Source organism: Glarea lozoyensis (assembly GCF_000409485.1).
Source record: "Glarea lozoyensis ATCC 20868 chromosome Unknown GLAREA6, whole genome shotgun sequence".
NCBI classification, from domain to species: Eukaryota; Fungi; Ascomycota; class Leotiomycetes; order Helotiales; family Helotiaceae; genus Glarea; species Glarea lozoyensis.
This window is the reverse complement of record NW_007361001.1, coordinates 2,443,385-2,452,795: the sequence shown is the minus strand read 5'-3', so window position 1 is coordinate 2,452,795 and position 9,411 is coordinate 2,443,385.

Genomic DNA, 9,411 nt, shown 5'->3' with positions numbered 1-9,411 from the left:
AAATAGCTTTCGCTTTATTTCTATATAGATAGTTACGGCCGTCTAGAATTTAGATATAAATAGCTTATCTTAGTCCGAGACTATTTCTTCTAGGGTACTATAGTCCGCGACTATATATTATATAAAAGCGTATACTAGTTTCTTAGTAGTACTTAACTCCTTATATAGTATTAGAATTATATACTTAGTAAGTCTTTCTATTATAACTAGAATTACGTCGTATTCGACTTCTATTATTAGATCTTTTAATAGTAGAAGTTTAATAATAAAGTTTTATAATATTATTTTCTATAGTTTCTTCGAGATAGGTATTTGTCCTATAAGTCTATAAGGTATATAGTATATAGACTTATTCTAAATATAGATATTATACTTAGTTACTACTTTCTTAACTAGAGTCTATAGCTTATCGATATAGTATTACTACTAAATTCTCTAGAAGGTTCTCCTAATTTCTTAATAGCTATATTATAGGGCTTTATAGAATTTCTAAATAAATTTTAAAGTATATAAGCTTAGTACTTTAAGTTTTCTATCTTTATATAGTAAGGTTCTCTTAGAAACTACTAGTACTTTATTCTAGGTAGCTATAATATTATTATACTATAGGCTTCAGATTTTAGTAAGGGCGGTAATTACCTTAGAGTTAGAGATAAGATTTCTATTCTTATCTTTCTTAAGAATAGCTTATTTTTTATAGATCTTATCTCTCTTATATTCCGGCTAGTAACTTAAAGCGTTAGCTCTAGAATTATCTATTCTCTTTATATATTTAATTATAATATTAAAATAAACGAGTTCTTTAGCCTATTATACTATTTGTCGATTATCTAATTCCTTTATTATTAAGAATATTTATAGGTTCTTATAATTTATAAGAATAATAATAGGGAATTTAGCTCCTTAAAGATAAATCTTCTAATATCTTAGTACTTTAACTATAGTTATAAGTTTCTTCTTATAAATATTATAGTTCTATTTAGCTAGTAAGTATTTCTCGAAGTAATATATAATAAGGTATATCTTTCTATTCTCGTCTAGCTATAGGTAAATAGTACTTATAGTAGTATCTAAGGTATTAGTTTCGACTATACTTAGTTTATTAATACTAAAACTTCTAATAACTAGTTTCTTAGTAAACTAGTCTTTTAATTCTTATATAGCTACTCTCTTCTTTTCTCCTATAAGGAAAGGTATATCTTTTTAAGTAAGATTAGTAAGCGGTCCTATAATTCTTAAATATTCTTCTATAAATTATCGGTAGAAGTTTCTAAAACCTAGAAACGACTAGACGTCTTTAACGTTTTCTAGTTCTAGCTAGTTCTTTATTTATTAGATCTTCTCTAGGTCGATATTTATTTTTTCTAGTTTAATAATAAATCCTAGAAACTTAGTTTTCTAAGTACTAAATTTATACTTCTCTAGCTTTAGTCTAGAATCTACCTTAGCTAAGGCTTCTAGAACTAAGTAGATATACTCCTTATATTTATTCTTATTTTCTAAATAAACGAGAATATTATCGAGATAATAGATAATAAACTTATCGAGGTACTCTTATAAGATATTATTATTCTATCTCTAGTATATTATAGAGGCGTTAGTTAGCCCGAATATAAGGGTTTAGACCCTAGGGGTAGAACACTAGCTACACGTGCTAGTACTTACTAAGCGAGGGCCCTGCCCTAATACGCTATACAAAGCGCTACTACTAAGCGCCGTACTTCTATATATAAAAGGCGGGCTCCGAGTAGAATCCTTCTCTCTTCTTTATCGAACTTATTTAATTCTACAAGTAAGCCCTTATATATATATAGCTTTCTTATAATATTAAGTTCGATTAATTATAGATCTAAGATAAGTCCCCTAATCCGATAGGTTTATACTATCTACCGGCGAAAGCTTATCGGCTACCGAGAAATAATAATAATAAGTATTAATAAATACTAAGTTATTAGAAGTACTTTAAAGGGTTTACGTATATTAATAAGAGATAGAAGCCGAGTTAAAAAGAGAGTATTCTATAGAAAAACGTAGGGAGAAAGGAGAGAGTTAACTAAGTACGTTAGAAAACTCCCCCTCTATAAATAACCTTTTAAGAGCTCTAATCGCCTCCCTCGACGCGAATAAGTTATAGTCTAATAGATAACCGTTAGGCCCTAGGGATTAGTACCCGCTAACCTAAAATAGACGAGTAGACACCTTTTAGGATTACCTTTTAAGACTTAAAAGCTCGTATAGAGTACGTTCTATAGTAAAACTAACTCTCTCTATAGAGTATTATTAGAACGCTATCTACAATACTCTTCTATCCCGGGAAAGAGTTAGAATAAGGTACTTTTAGGAAAAGGGGGACGCTACTCGTAGTAAGGAGCCTAAAGTATTTTTTACGTAACTCGATAAGACTTTTACGGATAGTAATAAGAAGGCTAAAGCCTTAGAGAGGCTATCGAATATAAGATACTCTCTAGGTTAACTATAGTATAAATACTAGCTAGAATTCGACAAACTTCTACTATATACTAGTAGAGAGAGCTAGGAAAGCGATACTAAGATTAGCTATCTTAAGAATACTTTCTCGAATCTTATCTAAATATATATAGTAACTATAGTAAAGATAATAGACTACTATAGCTTTATAGAAGAGGTAGAACGTATTATAACTAACCTTAAAGAGACTAATTAGTTTAAATTAGCTAATAGAAAATAGAGAGAATAGAATAAGGACTCCGTAATAAGGATAACGGCAACTATACAGTTATAGGGGCTCTCTATAATATCTAGAGTAGATACTAATAGTAATATAGTAATAGTACCTATACGTATATATAGTAAATAAGGGAAAGGTAATAGAGACTACAAGTCTTTAAATAGAAAGTAAAGAGCGAAATAGGTAGACGTAGCCGAGAGAGAGAAACGCCGAGAGAAAAAACTCTACTTTCGATATAGAGCCTTAGGGTACTATATCCGAGAATACCTATACGACCTACCCGCGTAACCTGTTAAAATTAACTAAGTCGGGTTAGTATAATAATTCGGTTCTACTTAGAGTAGACTAGGGTTATTATAAGGTTAGTATATTAAGAAGTAGGCGTAAGATTATTACTTATAGATTTAGAGATTTATTCGTTATAATAAGAGTAAGTTAAACCGATAATATACTATTACTATAAGTAGTTAAGTATAAAGCTTCTATCTAAGGAAATTATAATTATTATATAGAACCTTTATAGTAGGTCGGTCGACTTAGTCACTAGTCGACCTAGTCGACAATCGCTTAAGTCGCTAGTCGGCCTAGTCGACTATAATACGTAACTTTTCTTTCTAACTAAGAAACTAGGGGTCAACTAACTATCTTACTATTTACCTCTATAACCCGCGTAATAAATAAGTAACTTATAGTCCCTAAAACCTAGTAGTATCTAGGAGGACGCTCCTAAGAACTCCCTCGCCCTAGGATACTTGTCCTAGGCTAGGCCGAGTCCTAAAGGCTTTATCCTAGATCCGATTACGTTCTAGATATAATACCCTAGGGTTCTCTCGACTCTAGAGTCGTAAGGCTCCTAGATACTATATACGTAATACTACTCTCTATTCGGACTAGTGTGCCCTTACGCTTAAGTACAACTAAGAATCGAATTATATAGTAGCTATAGACTTTCTTTCTTTCTATTATACTACCTAAGAGAATAAATAATCGTTACTATATTTTCCTAGGAAATTTAATCGAAAAGACTAGTAAAAGAAATATAGCTCCTTACTTCTATTATAAGAAGAGTAAACGCCCTTACGTCGCGCCTCGCGATACGAAACTATCCCGATATACTAAGTATACTTATTAAGGTAAGACTTATAATATTCGCTAAGTTAACTAAATACCCGAGGTATTTAAGTAGGAATCTCTAGAGAATAAGCGGCGGAAGGTACGTACTTTAAAGAGGTAGGAGATAGTCTATCTATAAGAGGCGTCCGCCTAATTATAGCGGCTTAAAAAGGAAGAGGATACTCTAGATAAGAAAGAGTAGAGAATAATTACGGCTAGTCTTAACTTACTAGACGAGTTAGATAAGTTAGAAAAAAGAGAGTAAGAAGAGGAGAAGAAGAGAGAGAAGAAGGAGAGAGAGGTAGAAGTAGAACGACTACTAACCTACCCTACCCCGCCTAACGACTTCTCCGCTTATAACTCTTTACTACTCGACCTAAATTTTAATTCTAGGTCTTTCTAGGAGGCCCTAGATACTAGTAGTAGAACTTCTTAAGCTACCTAGGGTAGTTAAGGTTATTTATTAGTTTCTATATATTTTCTAATTATAGGTAGTCCTTCTACTTTATTAGATAACGTAGTTTTCCTCTAATAAGTTTATAGTCTAAGATTTCTTCGACTTTATACTCGGCGTTAGAGTTTACCGGTTCTATTTCTATAACTAGAGCTAGTAGTACTTCCGGTAGTACTAGTTCGAGGAGAGATATATAGAATACTAGAAAGATATTTATACTCTTTAGTAAAGCTAGTTTATAATTTAAAGGTCCTTTATACGTTTTAATTTTAAATAGTCCTAGTTTCTTATTATCTAGTTTATTACTTAGTCGTTTTATTTAGATATTTCGTCTAACTAAATAAACTCTATTTCCCTCTCTTAGCGTAGGCTTCTAACTACGTTTCTTATTATAGTAGGACGCGTTTCGTTCTAAGATAAACTTAAGTTCTTCGACGAGTTATCTATAAAGGGAGGAAAGGTTATTAACGAGGATCCTTTCTACCTAATTGTCAATAGATATATTATAGGGTTCTTAGAATATAGTTTTCTTATAACTAAAGTTAGCTTTAAATAGTAATACTTATATTATTTCCGTAGCTATACTATTATACGAGAACTAGGCTATTAGTAATAAGGCGACCTAATTATCTTACTTATAGTTTACGTAATACTTTAAGTATACTTCGACTACTTAGTTTATTCTTTTATTACCTCTATTTATCTATAGATAGAATAATATTAATAGCTTTCGCTTTATTTCTATATAGGTAGTTACGGCCGTCTAGAATTTAGACGTAAATAGTTTATCTCGGTCTAAGACTATTTCTTCTAGGGTACTATAGTCCGTAACTATATACCGGATAAAAGCGTATACTAACTCCTTAGTAGTACTTAACTCCTTATATAGTATTAGGATTATATACTTAGTAAGTCTCTCTATTATAACTAAGATCGCGTCGTATTCGACTCCTATTATTAGATCTCTTAAGAGTAGAAGTTTAACAATAAAGTCCTATAATATTATTTTCTATAGTTTCTTTAGAATAGATATCTATCCTATAAGTCTATAAGGTATATAGTATATAGATTTATTTCGAATATAGGTATTATATTTAGTTACTACTTTCTTAACTAAAGCTCGTAGCTTATCGATATAGTATTACTATTAGATTCTCTAGAAGGTTCTTCTAATTTCTTAATAACTATATTCTAGAGCTTTATAGAATTTCTAGATAAACTCTAAGGTATATAAGCTTAATACTTTAAGTTTTCTATCTTTATATAGTACGTTTCCCTTAGAAGCTACTAGTTTCTTATTCTAGGCGACTATAATATTATTATACTATAGGCCTCGGATTTTAGTAAGGGCGGTAATTACCTTAGTATTAGAGATAAGATTTCTATTCTTATCTTCTTTAAAGATAGCTTACTTTTTATAGATCTTATCTCTTTTATATTCTAGTTAACGGCTTAAAGCGTTAGCTCGGGGATTATCTATTCCCTTTATATATTTAATTATAATATTAAAATAAGCGAGTTCTTCGGCCTATTATACTATTTATCGATTATCTAGTTTCTTTATTATTAAGAACGTTTATAGGTTCTTATAATCTATAAGAATAATAACGAGGAATTTAGCTCCTTAAAGATAAATCTTCTAATATCTTAGTACTTTAACTATAGCTATAAGTTTCTTCTTATAGATATCGTAGTTCTATTTAGCCGGCGAGTATTTCTTAGAGTAATATACGACAGGGTATATTTTCCTATTCTCGTCTAGTTATAAGTAAATAGTACCTATAGTAGTATCTAAGGTATCGGTCTCGACCGTACTTAGTTTATTAATACTAAAGCTTCTAATAACTAGTTTCTTAGTAAACTAATTCTTAAGTTCTTATATAGCCGCTCTTTCTTTTTCTCCTATAAGAAAGAGTACGTCCTTCTAAGTAAGATTAGTAAGTAGTTCTATAATCTTTAAATATCCTTCTATAAATTATCTATAGAAGTTTCTAAAACCGAGAAATAACTAGACGTCTTTAATATTTTCTAATTCTAGCTAGTCCTTTATTTATTAGATCTTCTCCGGGTCGATATTTATTTTTCCTAGTTTAATAATAAACTCTAGGAATTTAGTTTTCTAAGTACTAAACTTATACTTTTCTAGTTTTAGTCTAGAGTCTACCCTTACTAGGGCTTCTAGGACTAAACGGACGTATTCCTTATACTTATTCTTATTTTCTAAATAAATAAGAATATCGTCGAGGTAATAGATAATAAACTTATCGAGATAGTCTTATAGAATATTATCGTTTTATCTTTAGTATATCGTAGGGGCGTTAGTTAACCCGAATAGTATAATAGTATATTTATATTAGCTAGAGGGTATAATAAATATAGTTATCTACTTATATTCTTCTTTAATCCTAATAAGGTTAAAGGTATTTCTCTAGTCGAGTTTTATAAATATTTTTACTTTAGCTAGTCTATCCCGTAGATACTACGTATTCGGTAAAGGGTATTAGTCTCTAATAGTAATATTATTTAGTCTCTAGAAGTCTCTATAAGGTCTACCTTTATTATTACTAGTCTTTACTACTACTAGTATATTCGAAGTAGCTAGTAATTTAGATAGTCTAATCTATCCTTTCTTAAGTACTATATCGACGTATTTCTCTAACGTCTTAGAGACGTCGAACTAGTATTATCTTAATTTCTTAGAAGACGGCTACCTTTCTTCTTTTAGATTAATCTCGTAATCTTATAGTTAATATTTAGGTAAGGCTTGAAAGTCTTTCGGGTTTTCGAATAACTTCTTAAATTTTCTATACTATATAGGTATTTGTTTTTCTTTACCTTTATCGGTAACCTATAGAGGACCCTCTATTCCTTTAAGGTGTCTAGGCGCTTTAGAGGAGGCGGCGTAAACCTCTCTCCGGCCTTCTAGTTAAACCTACGTACCCTCGTAGGCGTATCTCCTATAGGCTATAGTGTTAGTATACTAGTCTATTTCGGGGTTATACTCTCGAATCTAGGTTATTCCTAATATAGCCTTACGATCTCTAATTTCGGTAATATTAAATTAGATATTAGCTTTATATCTATCTAGTAAGAATAACTTAGATAGAATAGTTACTTTATTAATTTATCTATTACTATAGTCTAACCTATCTACTAGTTATAGAGTATATAAGTAAATACTAGTTATAGAGATATTTAATTTCTTTACTATATAAGGTAAGATATAGTTTCTACTAGCTTCTAAATCGATTATAACCTTAATTAACTTTCCTCTAATTTTTATTCCGACTATAATTTGTTTTCCTCCTCCTATAGCGTATAGCTCGTAAGGGTCTAATAATATCTCTATAACTTCTATATCTTAAAGTAGGTCGGTCTATATACGGTATTACGCTACCTATTCTTATAAATAATAGGGTATACTAAGGCGTAGAGTATAGGTATTAGGGACTAGAGCTTCTTACTAAGTAAACTCGCTAGTTTGTCCTTTAATAAAGAAGACCTACTTCTAGATATACTTTCCTAGAGCTTTACTAATAATTTCCTATATATCTCTTAGTTTAAGGAGATTATTTAAGTAGAGTAACTACCTAATTAGTTTAAGTAGTTCGATAGTTGTCTTCTAAGTATATTCTTATTAGAATACTACCCTTTTTATATCTATAAAAAATACTTTATAACGTATATTAGTTATAGGTTTCTCTCTCTATATTAGATAGTCGGCGGTAAACTTTTAGCTATCTCTAGTCTTTTAGATATTTCCTTCTTCTATTATCTCTTAGAAGTACTAGTATTCTCTATATTTTAGAATTACTTCCTCGGGTTTATAGGCCGAGGGGCTATTAGGTTCTAAGTCTACCTAGTATAAAGAGTCTTCGATCCGGTGTTCCTTAGTTATTAGAGGTATCTTAGATCTTACCTAGGCTACTAAACTAAGTTCGGTGGCGTCTTACTTACCCTAATTACCTTCTAGTAGGGTAGCTTTATTTATAATAGCTAGTCGTCTAGTATTACTAGACTATTTTTTCTAGCCTTTCTATAGCTTTCCCTTATAATAGAAACTAGCTATATAACCCTCTTCTCTATACTTAAAATAAAGTCCTTTCTTCTAATAGCGGTTTCTTTCTCTATCGAAGAGCTTTAGTTTAGAGTAGGTAGTATTAAGTTATTTAGACGAGAAATTATTATAATAGTATAGCTTCTTTTCCTTATAGTAATATCGAGTAATATATTCCTAGTTTTTCTCTCTATAGAACTTATAAAGGTAGTTATCGAGCTAGACAACTTTCTTAATTAAGGTTACTATATCGGTAAAAACTATTCCTTACCTTACTATTTCTTCTCTAAGGTACCCCTTAAGGCCTCTCTAGAAGATTTCTATTAATACCGCGGAATCCTAGCCCGATTTATTCTTATAACGTTAGAACTTAGTAGCGTAACTAATTACTAACCTAGTCTAGGTTAGGTTTAAGAGTTTATAAATAGCGGTACGTTTTACGTTAACGTCGCTAAATATTTATCGAATTTTAAACTTAAAACCTTAGAAACTACTAAATATCTTTCTTATAGTCTATATTATATTTCTACCTTTCTTATTTAGAAAGTAATCTTCTAAGAATAGTTAAATCTATTAGTACGCTTCCCCCTTAAGGTACGAGGTAGCCTATAGGCTCTTTTCGCGTTCTAAGTTAAACTTGTCTTTATTAAAAGCGAAGTAGAGTTTAACCTAGAGTAGAAATATTTCTAACTTAGTTCTTTTCTCTTTATACCTCTCCGGTAAGGCGACCCTAAGAGTTTTAGTATTTTCTATAGTAATATTCTAGGCGTTAGGTATACTAACGTTATTATTGTCGTTATTATTGTTCGCGTCTATAGAACTACTATTCTAGGCGTCTAGAGGGTTAGTTACTAGGGTAAGGTTAATACGGCTAGTAGTTAGGCTACCGGTCGTCGCCTAGGCTAGTCCGGCTATTATTAATAATCTAGTACTTACTAAGAATAGATACTTAAAGTGTAACGATTCGGTTCTACTCGAGGTAGACTAGGGTTATTATAAGGTTAGTATATTAAGAAGTAGACGTAAGATTATTACTTATAGATTTAGAGATCTATTCGTTATAATAAAAGTAAGTTAAAC